Raw genomic sequence first — 15,767 nt, 5'->3', positions numbered from 1 at the left:
ACCATGCTTGACAGATGGCGTCAGGCACTCTTCCAGCATCTTTTCAGTTGTTCTGCGTCTCACAAATGTTCTTCTGTGTGATCCAAACACCTCAAACTTCGATTCGTCTGTCCATAACACTTTTTCCCAATCTTCCTCTGTCCAATGTCTGTGTGCTTTTGCCCATATTAATCTTTTCCTTTTATTAGCCAGTCTCAGATATGGCTTTTTCTTTGCCACTCTGCCCTGAAGGCCAGCATCCCGGAGTCGCCTCTTCATTGTAGACGTTGACACTGGCGTTTTGCGGGTACTATTTAATGAAGCTGCCAGTTCAGGCAGGGCCGCCATCAGGGGGGTATTAGGGGTACTACTGTAGGGGGCCCGGCCAAACTTAATTGAAAGGGGGGCCCGGCAACTGCCGCGACTTGCCTTTGGTAGAAAAAAACAGGCCCCTGCAATGGGACCTGTTCTTTTCACCAAAGCAATGTCGTGAGCTGCGGGCCCCCCTCTCGTCAAATACCGCCGTGAGCTGCGGGCCCCCCTCTCATCTAACACCGCCGCGAAACACCGCGCGCGAACGACCGCAAACGTGCACGGCGCGCTCGTTACCGCAAACGCGCGCTCACGCGCGAACGACCGGGCACGCCGGAAAGCAACCCGCTCGTGCCCGCCGCCGAGAGGGATGCGGTGCGCACGCACTAAAAGTACAGCGACCAATCAACTGGGAAGAACAGCAAGGATAGCGGCGCACAGTCTAATTACCTGCTGGCCCGCCTCCGACTCCGCCTCCTCGTCCTCCTCCTCGTCCGACTCCGCCTCCTCCTCCTTCTTCTCCAGAGCGTAGCTGCGTAAGGAGAGGGGGAGGAGTCCAGTTCTTGCGCGGCGGCAGGAGTTCTTCGATCCCCGCCATTTTCTGGAGCCTGGAGGTGAAGGACGACATCTGGACCGAAGACATTGCCTGACGAGGACTGGAGTGGGAGCATCTCTTCTGACACAGTGAGTAAAATTCAATATATGCACTCCAACACGCATTAGTACTAAGGGCTAGGTCAGGATCAGGGGCCGACCTCCCATATATAATCAGATAGGCAACTCTATTTGAATATTGAAACCACAGAGAGACAAGAGCTTATAGCCAAGGAATTATGTTTAAACATTGCAATTTTTATTATTTAACATATACAAAAATACATTTATATAAAATACAGTATATAAAAAAGGACAAGACTTTAGAAAAAAGTTTCAGGGAGCAAACATTTCTATAGTCTCTGCCTCTATTTAGTTTTAAATCCTTTTAATTCTGTTTTTTTTTTCTACTTTCTAACTTTCTGCTTTTAATTTAGGTTTCTAAAATTGGTCCTGTGTCTCTTTGCCCGAAGACTGTGATTGATGCCTTCAATCCCCTCTCTTTATCTAGAAGACCTGAATAACAAGAATGCCTACTTATTGCATTGCATGACATGATAGTGTAATAGAGTTACATCTTATCTTGATGATTTTCCTCATAGTACTGTTTAGCCTGATCTTGTCTGTATAACTATGACAAGAAGACGGTGTATGATTATGTGATAGCCCTGAAGATATCCTTGTATTCTCCATATTCTCCATATTCAACTTTTACTACTATAAATGGTGGATATATGTTCTGAATCCTATGTATTTGTTTCGTGTTGACTATTAGGGTATGTTCACATGGCCTATTTACGGACGTAAATCGGGCGTTTTTGCCCCGAATTACGCCCGAAAATAGCGCCTCAATAGCGCTGACAAACATCTGCCCATTGAAAGCAATGGGCAGACGTTTGTCTGTTCACACGAGGCGTATATTTACGCGCTGCTGTCAAAAGACGGCGCGTAAATAGACGCCCGCGTCAAAGAAGTGACCTGTCACTTCTTTGGCCGTAATTAGAGCCGTTATTCATTGACTCCAATGAATAGCAGCGCTAATTACGCCCGTAATTGACGCGGCGTTCAAGCGCCTGCACATGCCGGTACGGCTGAAATTACGGGGATGTTTTCAGGCTGAAACATCCCCGTAATTTCAGCCGTAACGGACGCCCTCGTGTGAACATACCCTAACTGCTTTAGACAAGTTCCCCTTATATTCTTGAATATGTGAGGATCTGGACGATCCCCTAATACATTCTATTTTCAATTCCCACTACTTTGTGTGGCTGATCCACATCTTAAACCCTGTATAATGGTCTTCTGTTGATTATAACTCTGTGTGACATTAACTTGAACGGTCATTGTCATATATATCATCTGTCATATTTTTTATGGATTCGTTGCAATACATGTATAGTTGTTAATACTTTACACTTATTGTTGGACCGATGCACCGGCTCACGCAGGATGTATCTTGTCCAGTCATAGACTTTATAAATTCATTATATAATACGATCACTTTTTCATCAATAGTTTTGTGCTATTGTCTTAATTTATTATTATTCTTCATGCACTTGTTTCTATATTTGCTTTCGGTTTTCTGCTATGTCTATAAACTATCATTAATTTTAGTGATCAGCCCGCTAATGCAGCACTTAATATTCTTTGCATGTAAATCAAATATCGAGCACAGCAAGATCTTTCCTGTCTATATTAATTATACACATAGTGACAATTCTATGCATACGCATTTTTCACTCTGTATACGTATTCAGAGTATAGTCATTTATATACCTGTCATTTCACTATGTTTGCTAATAATACACTATCCCAGTGTTTTATACTGTCACTTAATCACCATTTTATATTTTCTCGTTGTATTTTTAATTCATAATGTAACACATGACGACATTTCTTTACTGTCTGCAATAAAGGATAGGGAAGGGTTATTGACATACACATATGATACAATACAGTTTACATCACTTTTACTTACAATGATTCTGTTATTGCGATGTGTGCGCATGCCCGGATCCGGCCTGATTAGCGATGCTGTCCCCGCTCCGTCTCTCTAGATGCACTGCGCATGCCCGGGAATCCCGCGACGCGTCGGGTATCCGGATGTGCGCTCCAGCATGTGGAGGCGGAAGTGGGGCAGCCCTCGCTTCCGGCTGTGGTCCCGGACATGCGCCGATAATCATCGGCGATTTCTTGTTGCGTTACATAATATAAAAGGGCTCCTTGACACAGGACACAGTTACACATCTCCCTCTGAGGAAGCAATACCATAGCGAAACGCGCGTTGGGGTTTTTGTGCTGGAGCACACATCGTACCACTACTGCTATTTCATATGGGTAAGCCTTATCCAACACCTCTTATCTCTTAGTAACTAATTTTTGGTAGCTGATCCTGATGCAATACTCGGTATCTAGATCTCCATACAATACCTCTGTTTATATTGGGCTGTTTGTAATGTGATCTTGCCCCACAAGAGGTATTTTTCTACTTTTGAAAGATTCTGTGTTTATGGATAATATAGCCAAACCAATTTTTGCATATTGATATCTTCGATGTTTGCTCCCTGAAATTTTTTTCCGTGTCCTTTTTTATATACTGTATTTTATATAAATGTATTTTTGTATATGTTAAATAATAAAAATTGCAATGTTTAAACATAATTTCTTGGCTATAAGCTCTTGTCTCTCTGTGGTTTCAACAGTGAGTAAAGTGTCTCAAAGTGCTGTTTATGTATGGCCCTGTTCACACAGAGTATTTTGCAGGCCGAAAAAATCTGCCTCAAAATTCCTTAAAGAATTTTGAGGCAGATTTTGACATGCCCACACTATCTTGCCGCGTTTTTTGCTGCGTTTTTTGCCCGCGGCGATTGAGGACAGCAGACAAAAAAACGCAGCGAAAAATGCCTATTTAGAGACCGGCAGCAGCTCCAGGAGTGACATCATAAGGGACACACTAGGCGGATATGCTGAGTAAAACTACACAGCTTATCCGCCCCGGTAGCCGCAGGGAATTCCGACAGCAAAACCGCACCAAATAGTGGCGCAGGTTTCGTGACGCATGTCCGCTGCTGGAATCCTGCAGGGAAAAAAAAGTTTAGACTTACCCCGGCCGTAGTCCTGGTGACGCATCTCTCTCTTCTGAACGTAGCCCCGCCTCCTAGGATGACGCTGTAGACCATGTGACCGCTGCAGCAGTCACATGGGATGAAACGTCATGACGGGAGGGCGAGCTGCGCTAAGAATAGAGGATCGCGTCACCAGGACTACGGCCGGGGCAAGTCTAAACTTTTTTATAAATTTAAAAAAGTGCCTTTTTTTTTTTTTCATGTGTGATTTTTGCGGCAGAACCGCAGCATTTCCGCAACAGAGGAGCAGCGATGCCACAGAATAAATTGACACGCTGCGGCTTAAAAAAGCCACACGGCAGGTCCATTATTTTTGCAGCGTGCGGATGAGATTTGTTCAAATCTCATCCACTCCGCTGCGACTGTGATACGCTGCGGATTTTCCACAATAAAATGTGTTGCATAAAATCCGCAGCGTTCATGCCTAGTGTGTTCCTATCCTAAGGCCGGATTCACACAAGCGTGTGCTTTTTGTGTGCGCAAAAACGTGGCATTTTGCGCATGCAAAAGGTCCATAACAGCTCCGTGTGTCAGCAGCGTATGATGCGTGGCTGCGTGATTTTCGCGCAGCCGCCATCATTATGACACTCTGTTTGTATGTTTGTAGCACGTGGTGCTTTTCTGTTTTCATTCATAGTTTATACTGCTGCGGAAGTGCTGGGCGGGATTTTCATGCACCCATTGACTTCAATGGGTGCGTGATGCGCGAACAATGCACAAATATCGGAGATGTCGTGAGTTTTATGCAGCGGACACACGGACACAAGCTACGTGAAAATCACTGACAGTCTGCACGGCCCCGTAGAGTAACATAGGTCCGTGCGAGGCGCGTGAAAATCACGCACGTTGCACGGACGTATTACACGTTCGTCTGAATAAGCCCTAACAATAAGGCCGAGTTCACAGAGTTTTTGGGCCTTGATATTGACTCGGACACTGCGTCAGAATCAGCACCAAACAACTTCCAAAACCGCCTCCCATTGATTTAATCTGAAATCAATGGGAGCCAGTCGCGGAAAAAAGAAAAAGCAGCACGTCCTTTCTTGCTGCGGTTCCACCTCTGACCTCCCATCGAAATCAATGGGAGGCAGAAAATGCATTTTTCCCTGCGTTTTTTGTCTGCTGTCCTCAATCGCCACAGGCAAAAAACGCAGCAAAAAACGCGGCAAGATAGTGTGGGCAGGTCAAAATCTGCCTCAAAATTCTGTGTGCGGTTCCAGGCGGTCGCGGGTGCGCATGCGCGGGAGTTTGCGGGTGCGCGCGATCGGTCGCACGGGCGGCAGTGTTTGACGGCCCCCCATGACGACCCCCATGCTACCCAGGGCCGCCATCAGGGGGGTATTATGGGTACTGATGTGAGAGGCCCGGCCAAACCTAATTGAAAGGGGGGCCCGCAGCTCACGACATTCTTTTGGTGAAAAAAACTAGCCCCATTGCAGGGGCCTGTTTTTTTTTCTACCAAAGGCAAGTCGCGGCAGTTGCCGGGCCCCCCTTTCAATTAGGTTTGGCCCGGCCTCTCACATCAGTACCCATAATACCCCCCCTGATGGCGGCCCTGGGTACCATGATATAGTGCTGGACGGAGTACCGTTAACAGGCGGTGCCACGGTAGGGGGGCCCAGAAAATTTAGCTGTAGGGGGCCCTGAAATTCCTGATGGCGGCCCTGATTTCAGGACCTGTGAGGCGTCTATTTCTCAAACTAGAGACTCTAATGTACTTGTCTTGTTGCTCAGTTGTGCAGCGGGGCCTCCCACTTCTCTTTCTACTCTGGTTAGAGCCTGTTTGTGCTGTCCTCTGAAGGGAGTAGTACACACCGTTGTAGGAAATCTTCAGTTTCTCGTATGGAATAGCCTTCATTTCTAAGAACAAGAATAGACTGTCGAGTTTCACATGAAAGCTCTCTTTTTCTAGCCATTTTGAGAGTTTAATCAAACCCACAAATGTAATCCTCCAGATTCACAACTAGCTCAAAGGAAGGTCAGTTTTATAGCTCCTCTAAACAGCAAAACTGTTTACAGCGGTGCTAACATAATTGCACAAGGGTTTTCAAGTGTTTTCTAATCATCCATTAGCCTTCTAACACAGTTAGCAAACACAATGTACCATTAGAACACTGGAGTGATGGTTTCTGGAAATGGGCCTCTATACACCTATGTAGATATTGCATTAAAAACCAGACGTTTGCAGCTAGAATATTCATTTAGCACATTAACAATGTATAGAGTGTATTTCTGATTAATTTAATGTTATCTTCATTGAAAAAAACTGTGCTATTCTTGCAAAAATAAGGAAATTTCTAAGTGACCCTAAACTTTTGAACGGTAGTGTATATATATATATATATATATATATATATATATATATGCATATATTTTGTTAAAAGTAATTCTAGTACTTACCCCAACATAGTCCTTCTGTCTGTTCTTGGTTTACCACTCTAAGTGTCATTTATTCTCCCCTTTATTTGATCCGTCTGTTGTAAGTTAAATGCAAAACTCACTATTGTGTCCCCTCTCGGCCACCGTAGTTCAGCAGCTATTAACATTTTGCTATAGCAAAAACAACGCTGCCGATGGCCTCACACACGTTTGGGTTTTACCGCCGACCAGAAGTAATTGTACTCATGTATTTTTCAGATTTCATTTGCTCTTTTACCCACATTCTTCATTTACTACGATCATACATCGGAGTATATCGATCGCTATTCCGAAGAACTGCAGGGACCTTTGATTGCGTAACTTACATGTGTTCTTATTTCGTCTTGTTCTTACTTATTTCTGTAATTTTTAATTTCTCGTTTAATCCATCTAGAAAATAATAGCGCTAATTCATTTAACCCATTCACACTGTGTTTTACCTGTGTACTGTTTGTATGTCGTTGGGAGATTTACTGCAGCTGCTCCACTATGGTTTGTTTATTTACTTTTATGACGCCATGAATGAGCTTTGACCCCTTGTTTTTTGCGCCCTTTTGTGATCAATTGTGTTTTAACCTCTATATATAGAGGTACCTTTGTGTTTGTGTATTATTGGCCTGATGAAGACGTTAGTCCAACGTCGAAACGCGTTGCCAGATTACTAATAAATCTTTTATTTTCATTAACACCTCTATTATTTCACTACCTATTCAGCAGTGCCTATCATAGGTCCACCATCTATATACATATATATATATACACACAATTTTATATAATCTTATAACCTCTGTATTGGTGGGAACCGTTACGGGTTTACCGGCTGGGACCTGGCTGCAGCTGTTCATTCCTATTACCAGTATTGTGCCTGTATTTCGCACAAACTTACAAGGTGAGCAACAGCATTGCCCCCTTGCCTTTTGCATTGTCTACCAGCTTTTATTTTGCACTATGTGGCGCCGTGCTTCTCTTTTTTCTCTCCTCCCAGCTGCTTGCCGGAGGCAGGGCCTAATAGGAATAATACACTGCAATACAGAAGTATTGCAGTGTATTATAAAAGCGATCAAATGATTGTATAGTAAAGTCCCATAGTTAAAGTAAAAAATAGTTTAACCCCTTAACGACATCTAACATACTAGTACATTGCTGTCATTAAGGACTTAAAGGGGTTGTCCCAAGTTGATAAATGGAGCTATAAAGCTCCCCCATGTAAAAATAAGAAGAATTCTAATTGCCTGTCCGTCGTCCAGCGATGTCGTTTTCTTGATATCGTTGATTGAAGTTGCGGTCGGTCCCTCTTTGTATCCTGCTCGTTGCCTAGGTTCCCGGCCACTGCTATTTACCTTTAGCGGTGGCCGCGCATGCGTAATGACATCCTCTGCGCCCTGAGCAGAGGATGTCATTTGCTCGTGAACGCGCATCTCGGCGCTTCTCGGCGCATGCGCAGAAGATGCAGTGGAAGGCACCCGTCGCAAGGAGAAGTCTGCGCTCCGCTAAAGGTAAGTGTGTATATGTGTGTGTGTGTGTGTGTGTGTGTGTGTGTCTGTGTATATATGGGTGTGTTTGTGTATATGTGTTTGTGTGTGTGTGTGTGTGTTTATGTGAGAGTGTATATATGGGTGTATTTGTGTGTTTGTGTATATTTTTGTGTATATGTGTGTGTGTTTGCGTGTGTGTGTGTGTGTGTGTGTGTGTGTGTATGGGTGTGTTTGTGTATATGTTTGTGTGTATATGTTTGTGTGTGTGTGTGTGTTTTTGTATGTGTGGGTTTGTGTATATATGGGTGTGTTTGTGTACATATGTTTGTGTGTATATGTTTGTGTGTATATGTGTGTGTTTGTGTATATATGGGTGTGTTTGTGCATATGTGTATAGGTTTGTGTGTATGTTTGTGTGTGTTTTTGTATACGTGTGTGTTTGTGTATATATGGGCGTGTTTGTGTATATATGGGTGTGTTTGTGTATATGTTTGTGTGTGTGTTTTTGTATATGTGTGGGTTTGTGTTTGTGTATATATGGGTGTGTTTGTGTACATATGTTTGTGTGTATATGTGTATATGTTTGTGTGTATATGTGTGTGTTTGTGTATATAAGGGTGTGTTTGTGCATATGTGTATAGGTTTGTGTGTATGTTTGTGTGTGTTTTTGTATACGTGTGTGTTTGTGTATATGTGTGTGTTTGTGTATATATGTGTGTGTTTGTGTATATATGGGCGTGTTTGTGTATATATGGGTGTGTTTGTGTATATGTTTGTGTGTGTTTGTGTATGTGTGTTTGTGTATATTTGGGTGTGTTTGTGTACGTATGTTTGTGTGTATATGTGTGTGTGGTGTGTGTGTGTATATGTGTGTGTATATATGGGTGTGTTTGTGCATATGTGTATATGTTTGTATGTATATGTTTGTGTATTTTTGTATATGTATATTTGTGTGTTTGTGTACATGTGTTTGTGTATAGGTTTGTGTGTATATGTGTGTTTTTTGGAGTTTGTGTGTTTGTGTATATATGGGTGTGTTTGTGCATGTGTATATGTTTGTGTGTTTTTGTATATGTGTGTGTTTGTGTATATGTGTGTGTTTGTGTATATATGGGTGTTTGTGTATATGTGTGTGTTTGTGTATATGTGTTTGTGTATATGTGTGTGTGTGTTTGTGTATATGTGTGTGTTTGTGTATATGTTTGTGTGTATATGTTTGTGTGTTTGTGTATATATGGGTGTTTGTGTACATGTGTTTGTGTGTATATGTGTGTGTTTGTGTGTGTTTGTGTATATGTTTGTGTGTATGTGTTTATGTAATATATGGGTGTGTGTTTATATGTGTTTGTGTATATGTTTGTGTGTGGTTGTTTGTGTGTGTGTAGGTGAGTATAAGTATCGGTATTGTTCACATTGATAACTTTTTTTGTTGTTGTTGCAGATTTTGATGTACCAATTGGACTACGTCTTCAATTCGTTGGACTACTGCGTAGATCTACGTTTTTTGAAAATTTTAATAAAATGGTTAACGAGGGTTTTGTTGGGGATTTCTTATTTCAATAAAAAAAAATTGTCTTTGTGTTTTTTTTTCAAACTTTATTAGTGCCTAGATAATGGTAGTTGGCTGATTGACAGCGTCCATTATAAAGGCGGTACTTAGTGTTAGCTGGTGCAGAGGCTAGCACTAACCACCCATTATTACCCCGGTACCCACCACCACCACCAGGGGTGCCGGGAAGAGCTTGGTACGATCCAGTACCCGACCATCTGTTGTGATGGTCGGGAACTGGGGCGGCCGTAGGCTGGTATTATGAGGCTGGGAAGGGCCAAAAACAGTGGACCTTCCCACCCTTGTAATGCTAGGCTGCTGCTGCTGTGTTGTATCGGGCTGGTTATAAAAATGTGGGGGACCCCCACGTCGTTTTTTTTTAAAATTTAACAATAGGCGTTGGGTCCCCCACATTTTTAATAACCAGCCACATACAAGGCCTCAGCAGCCTGGCATTACACGGGTGGGAGGGTCCACTGGTTTAGTACATTCCCAGGCTAATAACACTGTGTTTGTGACTGGTTATGATAAATTGGGTGGAACCCCATGTCTTGTTAATAAAAATAATAAATAAATAAATAATTTTAAAAAATGACGTGGGGTCCCCCCCATTTTTATAACCAGCCAGATACAACACAGCAGCAGCAGCCTAGCATTACAAGGGTGGGAAGGTCCACTGTTTTTGGCCCTTCCCAGCCTCATAATACCAGCCTGCGGCCGCCCCAGGGCCCGACCATCACAACAGATGGTCGGGTACTGGATCGTACCCAGCTCTTCCCGGCACCCCTGGTGGTGGTGGGTACCGGGGTAATAATGGTGTTTAGTGTTAGCCTCTGTACCGGCTAACACTAAGCCTCCCCTTAGTAATGGACCTTGTCACTCAGACAGCGGCCATTACTAAAGTGATAGTAATAAAACTTGAAAATAAAACACAAAGATATAGATAAAATATTTTATTGAAATAAAGCACCCCCAACACAACCCTCATTAACCATTTTATTGATGAAAAAAAAAGCGTCATCTAAGTAGTCCTCGAAACCGAAGTAGTCCAAACACCAAACCTGTAAAAAAATCTAAAATATAAGAAAAAAAATGAAATAAAACATGTCGTAGGCTTAGTTTCACTTTCATGTGTGATACTGACTGTTATACCATGTATAGAAGCCTGCGGCAAAGTTGGCTTAGATACAGGGCGCCAGCAGACAGTATCATACTTGGCCATACAGACATTTATACAAACAAACATACATGCAAACATACATGCACATATACACATACAAACATGACAACATACATACATGCAAACATACATACATGCAAACATACATACATGCAAACATACAAAAAATGTACTGATACGTTGTGTTGCTGATGCGGACTCAGAAGCTGAGCCCGCACCATCGCCAGCGGGTGTCAGGTGTATATTGCAGCTGACACCCAGCTGCATGGCCAGGACAGGAGCCAGCCTCAGATCAGGCCGATTAACGCCTTAGATGCCGCGCTCAAAATGGAGCGCTGCATATATGGTGTTTCCTAGCAGATCGGAACCCCGCAATGCAAATCGCGGGGTTCCGATGGCTGTTCTGGCAGACTGGAGGCCTGCCAATTGCTAGGTCCCTAAAAGGCTTCCGGCCGCTAATCAAAGATGGCGCAGGCTCAGAAGCTGAGCATGCGACATCTACCGCCGGTGTCGGCTGTACGTTACAGCTGGCACCGTGCTGTAATGGCAGGGAATGGAGCTAGCTCCGATCCCTGCCATTAACCCCTTAGATGCCGCGATCAAAAGTGATTGCGGCATCTTAGTAGTTTTTAGCAATCGGCATCAACACGATATGATTGTGAGGATGCAGATCGTCACCATGGCAACCGCAGGCCTAACAATGGCCTCCTGGTCTGCTACGTACGATAGCATATTCGACCCTGTCATGAGACTGGACCGAATAGGCTTGCTGTCAGTGAATGACCGACCAATCTAATGCATTTCCCTACGTGGGTAGTGCAATATATTAGAGTAAAGATCAAAGGTGCAGGCCCCCAAGTCCCCTAGTGGGACAAAAAAAATAATAATTGAAAAAAGTTGAATAAAAGTGTAAAAATAATAGTTTCAGGTTAATAAAAACAAACACTGCCTTTTTTTTCCCTATAAGGCGACATTTATTATAGGATAAAAATTTTTTTTTTTTTAAAAAAAGCACACATATTTGGTATCGCCGCATCTGAAATGAGCCAAACTATAAAACTATAATGTTATTTTTCCCGCACAGTGAACACCGCAAAAAAATAAAAACATCAATGCCAGAAAAACCATTTTTTTTATCACTACCCCTCACAAAACATGGAATAAAAAGTGATCAAAAAGTCGCATGTGCCCCAAAACAGTACCGATAAAAACTACAGCCAGTCGTGCAAAAAAACAAGCCCTTGCACAGCTTTTTTTGACTGAAAAGTAAAAAAGTTCTGGCTCTCAGAATATCACAACACAAAATGTGCAGTGTGTCCAAAAGCAAATAATATTGGGCACCATTTATCAGTGTGATGCTGGCCACACATTTGTGAATTATTATTTATTTACCGCAATATTATACCCTCTTATTATGCCCTAATGTACTCCGCTAAGCTTACATATGCCCCCACAGTATAACTACCAAGCAAAATCTGCGCTCTAAAAGCCATATGGCGCTCCCTCCCTTCTGAGCCCTACAATGTGCCCAAACAGCAGTTTACATCCACATATATGGATCGTCATACTCGGGAGAACCCACTTAACATTTCTTGAGATATTTGTCTTCAGTGGCACAAACTGGACACAACATATTGTGCACTGAAATGGCATATCAGTCGAAAATTACAATTTTCACTTTGCACCAGCCACTGCACATTAATTTCTATTGAAAAGACCAGTGGGGTCAAAATGCTCACTACACCCCTTAAAATGCCTTAAGAGGTGTCGTTTCCAAAATAGGGGTCACTTCTTGGGGGTTTGTTTTACTATTTGACCTCAGAGCCCTGCAATTGTTTGCCAATGCTGTGAAAATCACCAAAATAGACCTCAAATGCGCATGGTGCTCTTCACTTCTGAGCCCTGTCATATGTCCAGGCAAATGATAAATGTCTTGAGGGGTGTAGTTTCTAAAATGGGATCACTTCTTGGGGGCTTACACTGTACTCTGGTACCTCAGAGTTTTGCAAATGCGACATGGCACCCAAAAACCAATCCAGCAAAATCTGCATGCCAAATAGCGCTCCTACCTTTCTGAGCCCTGCCGTGTGTTCAAATAGCAGTTTATGTCCCCATATGGGGTATTGCCATAATCGGGAGAAATAGCTTTTCAAATTTTGGGGTGCTGTTTCTCCTTTATGCCGTGTAAAAATTTAAGATTTCTAAATTTTATTGGAAAAAAATGTGATTCATTTATACATCCTAATTCCACTAAATTCAGCAAAAAGTCTGTGGGGTTAAAATGCTCACTATACCCCTTGATAAATTCCTTGACGGGTGTTAGTTTCCACTAACCTAAAGTACAATGTGTCACGAGAAAACAATCTCGGAATTGCTTGAAAAAATAAATGCATTCCAAAGTTATTATCACATAAAATGACACGTCAGATTTGAAAAAAAAAATGGCCTGGTCTATTAGCCGAAAACAGACTGTGTCCTTAAGGGGTTAATGTTTTTGATCTCTTTTCTCAATAGATAAATTCACTTGATATCGTTATAAGATAAAAAGAAAAAAATTTGGGACTTTTTGATTATCACTGGGTCATTTATACAATTTTTTTTATTTATAACATACAAGTAAAATGCATGTAGCATGCGTTATATATTTGAAACATTTTGAAACAATATTAATAAACTCAGATGAAGGCAGGAAATGTAAAGCCTTCTCTAAGTCCATTTGAAAAAAAGAGGAAAATCCACGGCGCCACATGATGCAGATCACCAAAGATAGTATTGCAGGGTATGGGGGGGGGGGGGATTGAGAGTATTATGCTAGAAAGGTTGTGCGAATGCAGGCGCAACGCTGATGTAAGCAGAATGACTTAAATGTGATGAAGCTGCAGCTAGGTCCAATCCGGTCCACACAAGATAACCGCTAGATACAGTATATAGTGGAATAAAAAAGCTGAACCATAAACAGCGCTGCTACCATCAAAGAAGAGTCCAGGATTTATTAAAGAATATGACAGCTTTATTGGAAATGCATAATGCTACGCGTTTCAACCCTGTACCAGTGTCTTCCTCAGGCCATCAAACATATAGAAGCACACCTTATATACTCACAAGTCATATACAAGCTGGTTCAAAACAGAAAAACTACCTGCTGTGACGTCACACAGTAGTGGATGAAAACAGACAATCCAGTCGGATGTGGTATGTACGGAATACAGAGTTAATAAAGATAGAGATGAAAAGCTTTACCTTAGACTACGAGGACGCTTTTTTCGCTGCAGCGCTTCCGATGCAATCTGGAACCGTTACATCACCCATTCGGGATGCCTTTATTTTCCCTGTCCGTTTATTAATATTTATTTCACCCGCCAATGGTTGTCACTGCAGAAAATGTTGCATATTTTCCTGCATTTTTCCCAATGTTGGGAGATGGTGACATCTACTCTGAAAAACGCCGCAATTTAGTCCACCTTCCGCAGCAGTAATTGACATACTGCGCTATGAAAAATACGCACCGCAGGTCAATTTCCGGTCGGACGTTTTACGCAGCGTGTGGATGAGTTTGTTAAATCTCATCCGCTTTGCTGCTACTGTATTCTGCTGCGTATCTTCCATCCGCAATTCCGGACGCAAAATGTGCAGCAATTCTGCTACGTGTGGACGAGACCTTATTGTATCTGCTGTTAAGACTTAGGGAAAACAGATTAACGTTAGAAATCTACACTTGCCGCCATATGTGCTCAATATTTCCATTCTTCTTCTGGGAAGAGGCCAGTTTCGCTCATTCATATTAGATCCCTTGGGTCGAAGGTCTTGGTTTTCCAGTCAGAATATAATCCTCTTGATGAGCGGACTGAGCCTCTTTGGAAGCACAGCATTTTTTTGTTGTACGCTCACACGACCCTTATTGTTTCCGACTTGTTTTATTCTATATATATATATTTATTTTTATTTTTTATTTTTTTATTATTATTATTTGTTTTTTCAAGCAGTGTGATACATGACTCATGCTGGTATATAAACCACGTGGGTGATTGGCATAATTACAAACACCTCAGTGTGAATATTGTACATAGATACAAAACCGTATCAAGTATAGGATATAGAAAAGTGACATCGTCATACATATATTGTGTATAAAAATATATAAACAATACAGAGTGCTCAATGCATCAGGTGTTGAGGGAGGGCGGGGTTACTCGGACCAACCACCAATCAGAGGAACTTTACTCTGAATATGTAAAAGAATCCACATTAAAGCATCAGGTCTCCTATCTAGGAGGGGGCGTGTCCAGAGCCACTCACATCAATGAAGCAGTGAATATTCATGAATAAGTCATGTGAGCACTCACATGACCAAGATGTCATAAGGCTGGTCTGTCAGCAAAATCCCACATGATTAACCCTTCACTGGAAGTAGTGGCCAGTATATAGAGGTTTCAGCGTGTGTGTATATATATATATATATATATATATATATATATATATATATATATATATATATATATACACACATGCACATATACAGTGCCAACAGGAACAAAATACGAATCGGGATTATCCAAAAAGGAGCAGAGAGCCAGAGTGACTGAAATTATTATTATTATTATTATTATTATTATTAATATTATTATTATGTGGGTCACAGGGACCCTCCCCATAGTTATATGGCAAGTTGTTCCTGGCTCAAAGGACTCACCAGTCAATATCCCACTTTCATGTATACTGCCATTTGTCTGGTTCCTTTACACGTCTTATATGTATCAGTTCATCTACTGTGAGGGAGTCCAGCTAAAAAGCAGCTCTTCCTTTTAGACAGATTTAATAGGAGCGCAATGACCTCCAATTTATCAGTAACAGATTTACAGCTGGTCTCCCATCCTGGTACAAGCCAGACCTTAAGCGTCTACAAGCCAATGAGAGCAGGCACATTTAGCTTACTCAGTCTTTGCTTCAACCAGCTATTAAAAAGTGTGCATCTAGTATAGGCTCCCAGATGTAGACTGAATCCAGGGCCGGCTCCAGGTTTATGTGGGCCCTTGGGCGCAACACAGACTTAGTGGGCCCCTTTGCGGGGGAACTCACGGCAGCAGTAAAATGGCGAAAAACATCACTTTGTGCCCTCTTATAGAAGACAGGCCCCC

The sequence above is a fragment of the Rhinoderma darwinii genome, chromosome 11, assembly GCF_050947455.1.
Source record: "Rhinoderma darwinii isolate aRhiDar2 chromosome 11, aRhiDar2.hap1, whole genome shotgun sequence".
Lineage (NCBI taxonomy): Eukaryota > Metazoa > Chordata > Amphibia > Anura > Rhinodermatidae > Rhinoderma > Rhinoderma darwinii.
This window is presented reverse-complemented; position numbering follows the sequence as displayed.